Source organism: Hemitrygon akajei, chromosome 9, assembly GCF_048418815.1.
Source record: "Hemitrygon akajei chromosome 9, sHemAka1.3, whole genome shotgun sequence".
Lineage (NCBI taxonomy): Eukaryota > Metazoa > Chordata > Chondrichthyes > Myliobatiformes > Dasyatidae > Hemitrygon > Hemitrygon akajei.
Window position 1 is genome coordinate 151,379,432 of NC_133132.1, and position 13,320 is coordinate 151,392,751.

Consider the following 13,320-nt stretch of genomic DNA (forward strand, 5'->3'; position numbering starts at 1 on the left):
AGCCAAGGTAGGAAATCACTCAAATCATTCACACACCTTCCCTCTATCTGGCATTAAGACTTAATCCAACACATATAAAATCCAAAATATAAAAGCAAGGTTGCAAGGCTGACACTTTATAAGGCATTGGTCAGACCACTCTTGGAGTGTTGTGGGTGGTTTTGAGCCCCTGATCTAAGAAAGGGTGCACTGGCATTGGAGAGGGTTACAAGAAGGATCCTGGGAACGAAAGGGTTAATGTTTGATGGTGTTTGATGTATCTGAGCCTGTACTCACTGGAGTTTAGAAAAATGAGTGAGGATCTCATTGAAGCCTATTGAATATTGAAAAGCCTAGACAGAGTGGATGTGGAGGGGATGCTTCCTATAGTGGGGGAGTGTAGTGCCAGAGGGCACAGTCTCAGAGTAGAAGGAAATTCCTTTAGAAATAAGGAAGAATTTCTTGAGGCAGAGGGCAGTGGATCTCTGGAGTTCATTGCCACAGACAGCTGTGGCAGCCAAGTTATTGGGCATATTTAAAGTGGAGGTTGATAGTCAGGATGTCAAAGGTTACAGGGAGAAGGCAGGAGAATGGAATGAGAGGGATAATAAATCAGCCAAGATGGAATGGCAGACAAGTGAATGGCCTAATTGGCCCTTCTATCTTTTGGTCTTATAACTACATATCCACATCCTTCCTGTTTGTGTTGTTTTCTTCTATATCACCATCTATCCATCCACCCATCAGCATCATGCATCAATTCTTCTGCAGTTGATTCCTTTCCCTAATCATCACCTCTTCCAAATAACTAGATGACAATTAGGCAAAGATATACCATACCTTTTTATCTGTTCTTTCATGAATAGAAGAATGAGAGAGAGAGAGAGACTTCTGTTAATTATAAATTATTATAAATTACTATGATTGCACATTGCACATCTAGATGGAGATGTAACATACAGATTTTTACTCATCATATATGTGAAGGATGTAAGAAATAAAGTCCATTCCATTCCTTTATCATGTCAGAAGCTCCTTCCATTCTCACTAGTCTTACAAGTCCTATGTGGAGACTCGGGAATACTGTTGATCTCAGATGTAGAAGGATTCTTCATTGCTGTTTCCATAACAGTTTTGTTTCACCAGTCAGGGTTGTTAGCCCTGAGCTGAACCCTCTAATCTGGAGGACTGATGAACCGCTCTGGCCTCCAGCCTTTGACTTTTTCGGCATGGGTAATTCTACCAAGAGCCAAAGCACAAGGTCCTGATGCCAGCCAACGTAGCTCTCTGGGTCACGGAGACGCACAAGCCTCCAAACCCAATGACAGCTGAGAACATGGCCCAATTGTTGGGTGATTACAATGGGGTTCTGCTAGATACATATTGCAGAAGGAGGTCATAGTTAAAAGGAACTATGGGTTCAAGGAAAGATTCGTAAGAATCGAAGTTTTGCTTTCCTATGATTTTAAAAGTACATTTTTTTTAAAAATCATAATTAAAAGACACCTACAATGTTTGTTCTGGATGGGCTTGAAAACCTGTTAGCAATATTGTAAAACACAAACTGCGTAACTAGAAATGGAGAATCAAATTCAAAATTTGTTCCACGCCCAGATTGATGCAATAAGATTTGTGCAGACTGCAGATCTGATGACCAATAGGAAATATTGAAGGGATTTGAGAAAATCATAGATCCTTGTGTAATTCAATTGCAGACAAAATTTTAACATAATTTTAAACCCCACGTTTGCATTTTTCTCACACAGTTTGCAAATGTGGATGAATCACCTGGTGTGGAAACTTGTTTTCCTCGGACTGTTTAACTTCCTATTCCTTTCCTTTTCTCCTTGCCTTTTTTTCTAGTTTTGATTTATTAAGTAAGCAGCTGAAACTATGCCATGTTAGCTATTTAGCATAAAGACATTGAGGTGCATCAAAGTTAGTGTAGATAGTATCTTAAATATTCTAGGCTTCTGATGACTCTGATTAAATCGATAGTATGAAATGCAAAAAATTTCAGCTGTACTGCTTGTTGTTCAAGCTTGTTCAGGCTTAAATCTTGTAATTGCCTTAATTGGCAGACTTCTGTGACATTCTGCTGGTTTGCTCTAATGCCCTTGGACATGAGAGGCTCTACTGTCGACATAAATATACAGCAATATCCACTAGCACATTTAGCATTCTATTCGGGGATTAAATTTTGATTGATTTACTGTGGTTATGATACTGAACTTATAAACATTGATTTAAATTAAATCATAACATAGCAAATTAAGGAATTAATAATTTTTTTTTCCAGTTCAGTTCCTTTTTATCTTTTTATTGCTTGCTACTAAACAATTATTTTCTTTGTATATTTTTTGTTTTATACACAAGTTATATCAAAGTTAATATTCTTTCTGGCATTAAACAACAGAGTCAAGGAATTAATCACTTATAAAGACAAAGTTTTTGAAAAATTCCAAGGTAGAATGCTCTGTTGGAAAAGAAACAATGAGTTAACTAAACAATTGAAAATAAATCAAGAGTAGAGGTAATGAAAAATGAACAGCTGTAAGTGGGGGAAATGCAATGGGTTTAAAGAGCCAGGTAGCAACCCTGTCTGGCATTATTATCTTTAAAAGGTCTCAGCCCAAAACGTCAACAGTGCTTCTCCCTATAGATGCTGCCTGGCCTGCTGCGTTCCTCCAGCATTTTGTGTGTGTTGCTTATCTTTAAATATGTTGCTTTAATTCGTAGATTTTACAGTTTTGGATCACTACAATAACTTGGGTGGTACGGTAGTGTAGTGGTTAGCACAACGCCTTACAATACAAGCAATACGAGTTCAATTCCTGCTGCTGATTGTAAGGAGTTTGTACTGTATGTTCTCTCCATGACTTGTGTGGGTTTCCTCTGGGTGCTCTGGTTTCCTACCATAGTCCAATGTTGGTAGGTTAATTGGCCATTGTAAATTGCTCTGTGATTAGGCTAGGATTAAATTGAGGGATCGCTGGACGGCACAGTTTAAAGGGCCTGAAGGCCCTATTCCATTCCTGGGAAACAAACAAATAAATAAATAAATAAATTGTAATCTTCCTGTGCCATCTTCCAGGAAACTGCTTTCATAAAATACTATCCAGGTGTGTTAATAAACATTTTTCACTCTCTAGTCAAATACCTGGTTTAATAATATAGACAGGAGGATGAGTTCCCCCTTCATCAATCCTATCGTTTCATTAGTAAAGCTCAATATGCTCATGTGTATCAAAAGTGTTTTTTAGTCATTTGATTGGGACACTAACCAATGAGAAGGCAGCAAGAGCACTGCCAAAAAAAAACAACATCCATCATCAAGGACCTCCACGATCCAGGCCATGTTCTCTTCTTGCTGCTACCATGTAACTGTTCTGTATTTGCACAGTTTGTCATCCTTTGCACGTTAGTCTTTGTGTGTAGATTTTCATTGATTCTATTGTATTTCTTTGTTCCACTGTGAATGCCTGCAAGAAAATGAACCTCAGGGTAGTATTTGGTGACCGAGGGAAGGGGTGGGGCTAGATATGTTGATGATGTGAGGGGGGCAGTGCTCAATGTGGTGATAGAGAGAGGGAGTGGGTTGTCTGTGGTGGGGCTGAATATGTTGATAGCGATGGAGTGAGGGGCAGATTTGGTTAAAGTGAGGGGGCGGAGCTGCATATTGTAATGAGTGAGGGGGCGGAGCTGCATATTGTAATGAGTGAGGGGGCGGGTCTGTACGTGGTGATGGAGTGGGGGCGGGTCTTCACGTGGTGACGGAGTGAAGGGGCGGGGCTGCATATTGTAATGAGTGAGGGGGCGGGTCTTCACGTGGTGATGGAGTGAGGGGGCGGAGCTATAGTGAGGCTCTGAATTCCGCCCCCAGCAGCTCGTGGAAACTGCATCAGTTCAGCGCGCGTTCGGGGGGGAATTTCAAGCGCGGCGACGCGGGCGGTGTTTACCGGCGGCCGCCGCATCTCTTTCCTTTCCTCCGTCACGGCGCGCAGCGCAGCGCGGCTCGGCTCGTCTCGGCTCAGCGCTGCGGTAGGGTGTCCGAGGCGCGCTGGCGCCGAGCGAGCAGCGGAGGAGCGGAACCCCGAGCCAGGGTGCGGGGGGCTCACCTCCCGCTGGAGATCTCTCCCGAGAGCAGCGGCGCCATTTTGCGTGGTGATCACAGATTTTCCTCTTCAAGATACTGCTTCCATGTGAGTTTTATTATGTATATTTTGTCTTTCTTGAATTTCCCCTCCTGAGTTGGAAGATCTGTGATTCCCAGTATCGAATTACCAAGCGGTAGAGTGGAAACCAGTTATCTTCACTGTAACCCCCAGCCCCTCAGCAACTCGTCTCACATACTCAGGGGAGGAGGGGGTAGCCTTCTAAATATTAATTTCTGATTGTTTTGCATGTTATTTCCCTTCTTGCAGTGTAACGGTGTGCGTTATGAAGGGGTGTAGTAGTTGTATGGCAGCCTGTTTCAAAGTGCCGCGTCCAATGTTGCCTCGCCCACTTGTAGGCGAGAATGAAGTGCAGGAACACTTCACGAAGTTTTATTTTATGATCGTTTTGGGTGAATTATTGGTATTTCAGAATCCAATGTTGTACCGTTCTTGTGTTGTGCAATAGTTTGCGCATATTCTCAGGCAGAAGTCCCTTTTTCCGGATGGGCAAAAATTGATTACTGTGGTAATTACAAGAAATACAAGTGGGTTTCATGTGTTTGTCTTCGTTATGGTCGTGAAGCGTGTGTACATCTTCGTAGTATTCGCGGAGTCTCCAGTGCGCGTCTCTGTTCCGTGACTATTGGATTGTGCTTTTTTAATGATAGCGTTGTTTGCACATGCTGTTTTCTTCTCATTTTGTTAATTTGCATTGAGGAAAATCTGTATTTAATTTTCCTTTTCCTTTTGAAAGCAATCTGTATTCAGGAGGAATTTAAGTAATAAGGGTTATATTCTACACAAGGTTGAGGATGAGGACGACATAATTTTGACGTTTTGGTGGTTGGAGAGTAGGGGTTCCCGATCTTTCTTGGGCCATGGGCCCTCACCATTAACTAAGGGCTGCGTAGACCTCAGGTTGAGCACCCCTGGTCTACAACGTACATTTATCATGCACAACTTGACCTCGCTGTACTTCTCTTCAAAGGCAGAATGTGAGCTGGAGTACGTGTTTGCAAGTGTGGTTAACGACCTTTTGAAGGCGTTGTAGCGGTGAAAAAATGTGTTGTATGAATGTACACCATTCCTTTAAAGAGAATTAATTTATCACTACAAATAGATATGTGCATTATATGATTGCCTTTATGGTGACTTCGCTGCAGACCGGTTAAGACTGGAACTGATTATCCAAGGAAGGCTGGCAAGGTATGAGGATTGGGTTAGGGCGACTCATTAATAGATTTGAAGTGGATAGGCAATGATCTGCTTTTAAGAAATGAATGTAGATACAGCTATACATCCCCTTCGTGAGTAAAAACATAGAATATTGCAAGCCAAACAAAAATTAAGGATAATAGATTAAATGTGGAGATGTTTTTTAAAAAAAATATGTAGCGGGCTTGATGACCGTGGTTTCATAACGGCAAAAAGAACCAAGAGTTTGAATGAAAGAGTGAAAGTAAGTTGGAATAACTTCTAAGGAACAAAAATGTGGACTGTTTTCAATCTTCCATGGGCATGTAAAAAAATAATCAAGGGCAAATGTACTCAGGAATATGGGAATTTATAAGAAGGGGCACATGAATGTAGCAGCAGCCCTTAATGTAGAGGCTTGACTGGAAGATCCTCATCCTATTGCGGAGAGGCCTGTGAGTTCCTGAGATCCAGAAAACTATACTCTTTGGAGTTTAGCCATCTGGAACTTAGCTCCTGCTAGGATCACCCATGATGTTAAGGTCAAGGTGGGAGGTTCCAGAACCAGGGGTTCCTAACCTGGGGTCTGCGGACTCCTCGGTTAGTAGTAGGGTTCCGTGGCTTAACAAAAGTTTGAGAACTTCTGTTCCACACAGTGATCCAACCAGGATCTCAATGGTGGAGCTGTCAGAAAACAATGACACATCATAACAGCAGTGAAGGCTGAGAAAGGCTACATAGTGCAGGGTCCCTAGTTGTCTTGCATTAGATGCCACTGGACACTGGTCTGTCAAGCACCTGTGCATCGCCCTTCCCACGTTGAACAAAGTCTTGCACGTGTGTTCTCCATTAGGGGAATCCACTCTAAATATGTGCATCCCAGGATTTATTTATTTATTTAGAGATACAGTGTGGAACAAACCCTTGCAGTACAAATGTCTTGCAAATGGTGTTGGAATTAAACTCCAAACACTACTGAGCTATAATAGCATCACACTTACAGCTAGGCTATCGTGGTGCCCCAAGGAGATCAGTCTATGCAGTCACCTCATGACCCACCAATAGACAACCCCTTAAGAGAACATCGTACTCAATTTGAGCAATCACAGTACAGTATTACTACTGTGAACAATCCAAAAATGATGGACAAGGGCAAGTTGTAGGATTAAGATGTGATATGTATTGGGATGGATTGACATACAGTATGTCTAGGATTGAATTGGAATTTTACAAAGTTCATGCAGGAGATGATGAACATGGATGATATCGGGGTGGAATTGGAAGCTCAGCACTGATCTTTCAGACTAAAACAGGTTGCATATTTACTTTTCAGCCCAGAAGGTAGCTACTGAGAACTAGAATTTGGAGCCCAAAATAGAACAGACATGCTTGACGAGGTGGCCCTTTGTGTGACAGACAAGGTGATAAAGGAAGAGCGTGGGGCCCTTTTGCAGCAAGGGATATTGCTGAGTAAATTGCTGCAATTGGAGTTTTGAGCTGAAGTATGAACAATGTATTAATTTTTATCAATGCTGAAGTGCTTCAATTTTTTTTATGCTTGTTGGTCTTTACAAACTGTAGCAGGTGTCTTCAGACATATTTCCCAGTCAACTGCGTTAAGGATGCCACCTGAGTTTATTTTTCCTCTGAGTACAGAGACAAAGCTAAGCTCTACTCCTACAACGGTCTCATCACAGCTGTGTATCAGTCCTAATCAGCAAGGCATCAGCTTTCCTTTACACATTTCTTGAGCAAACAAACAGCTGTGTGAAGTGATGGCAAGAAGGGGGTGTGCAGGAATGAAACGTAGAACATAGAAACATAGAAAACCTACAGCACAATACAGGCTTTCGACCCACAAATCTGTGCTGAACATTTCCTTTCCTGAGAAATTACCTAGGTTTACTCATAGCCCTCTATTTTTCTGAGCTCAGTATACCTGTCCAGGAGTCTCGTAAAAGACCCTGTCGTATCCGCCTCTACCACTTGTCACCGGCAACCCTTTCCACGTGCTCACCACTCTCTGCGTAGGGAAAAAAACAACTTACCCCTGACATCTCCTCTGTACCTACTTCCAAGCACCTTAAAGCTGTGCCCTCTCGTGTTAGCCATTTTAGCCCTGGGGAAAAAGCTTCTGACTATCCACATGATCAATGCCTCTCATCATCTTATACACCTCTATCAGGTCACCTCTCATTCTCCGTTGCCCCAAGGAAAAAAGGCTGAGTTCACTCAACCTATTCTCAAAGGCATGCTCCCCAATCCAGGCAACATCCTTGTAAACCTTTTCTGCACCCTTTTATTTCCCCATCCTTCCTATAGTGAGGCGACCCGAACTGAACACAGTACTCCAATTGGGGTCTGACCAGGGGTCATTACCTCTCGGCTCCTAAACTCAATACCACGATTGATGAAGGCCAATGCACCGTATGCTTTCTTAACCACAGAGTCAACCTGCGCAGCAGCCTTGAGTGTCCTATGGACTCAGACCCCAAGATCCCTCTGATCCTCATCACTGCTAAGAGTCTTACCATTAATACTATATTCTGTCATCATACTTGACCTACTGAAATGAACTGTCTTACACTTACCTGGGTTGAACTCCATCTGCCACTTCTCAGCCCAGTTTTGCATCCTATCAATGTCCCGCTATAACCTCTGATAGCCCTCCACGCTATCCACAATACCTCCAACCTGTGTCAACAGCAAATTTACAAATCTATCCCTCCACTACTTCATCCAGGTCATTTATAAAAATCACAAAGAGTAGGTGTCCCAGAACAGATCCCTGAGGCACTACCACTGGTCACCGATCTCCATGCAGAACATGACCCATCTATAACCACTCTTTGCCTTCTATGGGCAAGCCATTTCTGGATACACATCCACATATCAATTTCCCCTTGGATGCCATGCCTCCTTGCTTTCTCGATAAGCCTTGGAGCGGTACCTTGTCAAATGCCTTGCTGATACTCTGCAGCTCTTACCATCATCAATGTGTTTAGTCACATCCTCAAAAAATTCAATCAGGCTCATAAGGCACGACCTGCCTTTGACAAAGTCATGCTGACTATTCTTATTCATATTATGCCTCTTCAAATGTTCATAAATCCTGCCTCTCAGGATCTTCTCTATCAGCTTACCAACCATTGAAGTAAGACTCACCAGTCTATAATTTCCTGGGCTATCTCTACTCCCTTTCTTGAATAATGGAACAACATCCACAACCCTCCAATCCTCCGGAACCTCTCCCGTCCCCATTGATGATGCAAAGATCATTGCCAGAGGCTCAGCAATCTCCTCCCTCTCCTCCCACAATAGCTTAGGGTACATCTCATCAGGTCCCGGTGACTAATCCAACTCAATGCTTTGCAAAAGCTCCTGCACATCCTCTTTCTTAATATCTACATGCACGAGCATACTCAAGGTTTAGTGGTATCACAAGAACAACCTCCACTCAAAGTTAGCAAGACCAAAGAATTGATTGTGGACTTCAGGAATTTGGGAGAATATTCATCAGTTTTCATTAAAGGGCCAGTGGAATAAAAAGAAAGGTAGCTTCAAGTGTCTGGGTGTCAAGATCTTGGTGGATAGCTTAGCATGTTGTTGCAATGCTGAAGGCAAGTCGGTGACATTTTTTAAAGAGTTGGTAGATTTGGTACATCACTTAAAAAAAAACCACAACTCTGATTTCTCTGGATGTCTGATGGAAAGCATTGTGACTGGTTGCATCACCTCCTGGTATGGAGGCTCCTATGCAAGAGACTCAGCCAACCAGTTAGCATGATGCTATTACAGCTCGGGGTGTCAGAATTCAATGGATCCTGTAGGATTGTTCCTAACTGGAGCACTACTGAGATATTGCTTAGATTGTGTGAAAAGAGCATAGATTGTTTGTGGATAGCTGGACTGTTACTGCCACTCTACATAGCTCTAATGTAATTTAATTTATTTCTGGAGTATGCATCTGCCCGTCAGCCTTAACTGTATCTTGCTGTTATGATGTATACAGTTCATTTATGTTGTAATCTTCACTACATTTTGAATTGAATGATCTTTATTGCCATTATACATAGACACAATGAAAATCTGTTTGGCTTCCTCTCAGGCAATTAAATAAAGCAGTAGATAAAAACAAGACAGCAATAGAAAAACAGTGTTAAATAGTTAAGTAGCAGAAAATAAGTTGCAGCATCAGAATATCACAGTAATGCACAAAGTGCCATTAGTACAAGTATTTGAGTCCTTGTGTATGCTCATAGTTTCAGTCATTGTTCTGTGGGAGTGGTGTGATGGAGGCCACAGCTCTGGGGTAGAAGCTGTTCCTCAGTCTATTTGTTCTGATTTTTAGTGTCCTGAACCTTTTGCTGGACGCCAGCGGGCCAAACGGAGTGGCCGGGGCGTGTGGTGTCTCTGGTTATGCTGATTGCTTTCCTCCTGAGTCTGCTGGAAAAGATGGTGTCCGGTCTTGGGAGCTCCATCCTGACAGTTCGCTGGGCCGCCTTCACCACGTGATGCAGGTCTTGCTGCTCAGCAGCTGTTCAGCTGGCACACCACACTGTGGCGCTGTTGGTCAGGATGGTTTCAGTTGTGCTTCTGTAGAAGTTAAGCACAGCTTTTGTGGGAGTTTGGCCTGTTTCAGCTTTCTGAGGAAGAAGAATCTTTGTTGTGCCTCTTTTACAAACAGCGAGGTGTTTGTTGGTGGTCCATGTCAGCTGTTTTGACAAAACTCCATGGAACTTTAGGTTTTCCACACTTTTCACTACCTCTTCGTGTATATGGAGGGGGTGTGTACTCTGTCCTTTGATCTCCTGAAGTCAATGATCATCTCTTTTGTTTTAGAAGTGTTAAGGACCAGGTCATTGTCCTTACACCACTCCATCAGATGACCCACCTCGAGCCCATAGGCTGCTGCGCAGGTTGACTCTGTGGTTAAGAAAGCATACGGTGTATTGGCCTTCATCCTCATCTGAGATCAGGCCAACCACTGTGGTATCATCCGCAAATTTAATTATGGAGTTGAAGGTGCAGATGGGGGTGCAGTCATGTGTGAAGAGTGTGTAGAGCATAGGGCTCAGCACACAGCCCTGCGGGGTGCCTATTTTTAAGATGAGGGTGGTGGAGGTGTGCTTACTAATTCTGATTTGCTGTGGTCGGTCTGTGAGAAAGTTCATGACCCATGAGCACAGGGAGGAATCAAGGCCAAGAGTGTTCAGTTTGTTGACCAGTTTATGGGGGATGACTGTGTTAAATGCAGAACTCAAGTCCACAAATAACATCCTCACATTAGTGTTCATCTTAATCACAAAATTATCAAAAGAGATTTTGGAATAATTATTGTTTACAGGGAAATCGATTGAACCTGATTGTGACTTATTAACCAATATTTCAAATTGCTATTTTTAAATTTTGCAAAGAAACAGCAACAAAATCAGCTAAAGTTTTCCATATTTGAATACAATGGATTCCAGTTAATTGGGGCACATCAGGACCAGTACATTTTGCTCCAAGTAAGCAGTTGCCCAATTAGCTGAAGTTCCATGGAAATTGTTAAAATTGTTTTAAAATAATTACTCAGTTTTATATGTATTTTTAATGTAATTAAATAAAATAGAACAAATGAGAACACTACCAATACTGATGGATGGTTGTCTATTGTATCCAAAGATGACAGAAACCTGTGGAAAAGCCAATGCACTGGGATGGTTCCATTGTCTTCACCTCAGAAGTCTTGGTCCAATGGTACGCGTAGTCGCCACAACTAGGGCCTGTCTTGGTTGCAGTGGATGACTATGATGTCTTCTGTGTCTTTCATGCCTTTGCTCTCCATAAAGTGTTGCAGAATTTCTTTGGATCTTGGATGCCACTTTTGATCTCTTCTGCCCAGTCTGCTGCAGTCTACTTTGCATGCTAGGACAGGCATATCCCTATCTCACTGGGGTATGAGACCTGCCTGCTACCCTCACTTGGTTTAGCCTGCCTGTTAAAGTGGTGTACTGGAGTGTGACTGCCTTCTTGTGCAAACAGCTACTTGAAGCCACAGGTGAGAACTGAGTGTCTGGAGGGGACCAAAGGTGAGTGAGCTGCCCTGGAATGGACACGATAAGCCTCTTCACCAGAGGTGCTACACCTCATTAGGCTCCCCATGCATCTACTAACAGCTTGCAACTAACGGGCTCCTGGACCAGCTGCAGGGATGACTGGCATCAAGGCTGTGAATTCACTTTCATGAGCTTTAGTTTTTTTTTCTTTCATTGTTGGCACACTTTGCTCTTTTTTTACACAATGGGTGTGTGATTTTTTTTTATGGATTCTATGAGTTTTTTGTTTTGTGACTGACTGTAAGAAGACGAGTCTCAAGTTTGTATATAGTATACATGATACTGTACTTTGAGCTACCAATACTGCAACAGTACTATAAAACTGGATGAATTCCTCTATCAATAACTATTAAGAGCTAATACAGTATGCTGGCATTTTCTTTTGACAGTAAATGAACAAAATCAGTGCAGGTGCCTAGTACAGACAATGGACTGCCTTCAGACAATGCTTTAGATGGTTTCATCCTCCAAATCTTCATTTTCATCGTAGCATTCAAAATGATTGTCAATACCTTCAAATTCTGTGTAGTGTCTAAGTTGTTGGAGTAGAAAAATCAATTCATTTTCACTTCTAGCTGTTTCTGGCATCTCCAAGCCTGAATTCTTGAAACCCCACAGTGAGCAAATGAGTTCTGATTTGTTTTATTGCTTATTTCTCACCAACTATTAGTGACAAAAAATCTGCTTTTTGAACACAAACGTATGCAACTGTCGCTATTTTAAAATTATTTGCAGTAAGCACGGTGTACTGTCTAATGACCACACAAGTGCATGGGACATGCTAATTAGAAACTGACAGGTCTCCTGTCCCAATTAAGCAGCATAGTGTCCTAAATTAATGAAGGAAATCCGTGAACTTTTTCTCAATTAGGTTTTGTTCTTCTTCCAAAGTAAGTGGCTGTCATTAACTGATGACCAATTAACTGGAGTCCATTGTTTGAAGGATAATCAAGTTGTGGAAGCAGCTGTTTTGTGTAGCACCATTTTAAAAGCTAAAAAGATGCATAATAGTAAATGCCAAAAAAATGCATGGTATCTTTTGCTGTTTTATAACGTCAGTTATATAACAGTTGGGTAAGTAGCTTTTGGGGTTTTCATCGAGATTTCATTAGGTACTTTTAAGTGGCCCATCTCCAGAGAGAGTTCTCAGTAACTGCATCTAACTTAATTGCATTCCTCAGCAAGTTGACCTGGATATAGAGTGTACCTAATGGATCACACCTTGGAGTCGATGACAGTGAGCTTCAGCATGACTGGATGGCATCTTTCACCACATCAATAGTTGTTCAGCATCAGTTGAGATTTATCTCGGTGTTAAATAAAAGTGCATTGGGAAGTATGACTATCTCATTTCTGGAGCAGTCCCATGATCGAATGGTGGAGCAGGCTCAAAGGCCCAACTGGCCTAATTCTACTCCTATATCTTATGATCTAGTCATCATAAAAGCTGTATGTAATGTGGCATGTCCTCTCAGCGTCAGTCAAGCAAAGACTTGATGTTTCTTTGAATGCTGTGGTGATGAGGCATTCTGCCAAATAACTTTGATGTTCCTCTTGGGCAGCTACCTTTTCATGATCTTCTGTGTCCTTTTCCTGCAGGATATTTGACTTGTGTTCTTCTGAATCAAACATCGTAACAGTGACATGGTATGACAAAGTAACTAAAAAGTTGCATCCTTCTGTACACTGGGGATGGAAAGCACTTCTGCATACTAGGTGTTTGTGTACTTGGTCTGAGCATAACTTGATGTGGCCATCTGATTGTGGAATGCTCATTACATAATTTCTGTTTTTCCAAAGTTCCACGAGCCCAGTTCACTTTTGAGCTTCAGATAAACTGTTTGGGCCTGATGTAGGGTTTTGGCCCAAAATGTCACCTCTTTATTCTT

At 42.2% G+C, this 13,320-nt stretch overlaps 1 protein-coding gene across 18 annotated transcripts in view; it reads left to right on the forward strand.

Annotated features, from left to right (window-relative positions):
• epb41l2 (erythrocyte membrane protein band 4.1 like 2) overlaps nucleotides 1–13,320 on the forward strand; it is a 200,130-nt gene that overhangs the window by 31,934 nt on the left and 154,876 nt on the right. For 7 of the 18 annotated variants that reach the window (XM_073057272.1, XM_073057280.1, XM_073057281.1 and 4 more), the window contains exon 1: nucleotides 3,850–4,181. The exons of 1 other annotated variant lie outside the window; for it this stretch is intronic. The gene's annotated coding sequence lies outside the window, so the exon portion shown is untranslated. Of the gene's footprint in view, nucleotides 1–3,848; nucleotides 4,182–13,320 lie in introns of those variants that run through there. 10 more of the 18 variants (XM_073057284.1, XM_073057286.1, XM_073057285.1 and 7 more) reach the window with 5 other exon arrangements.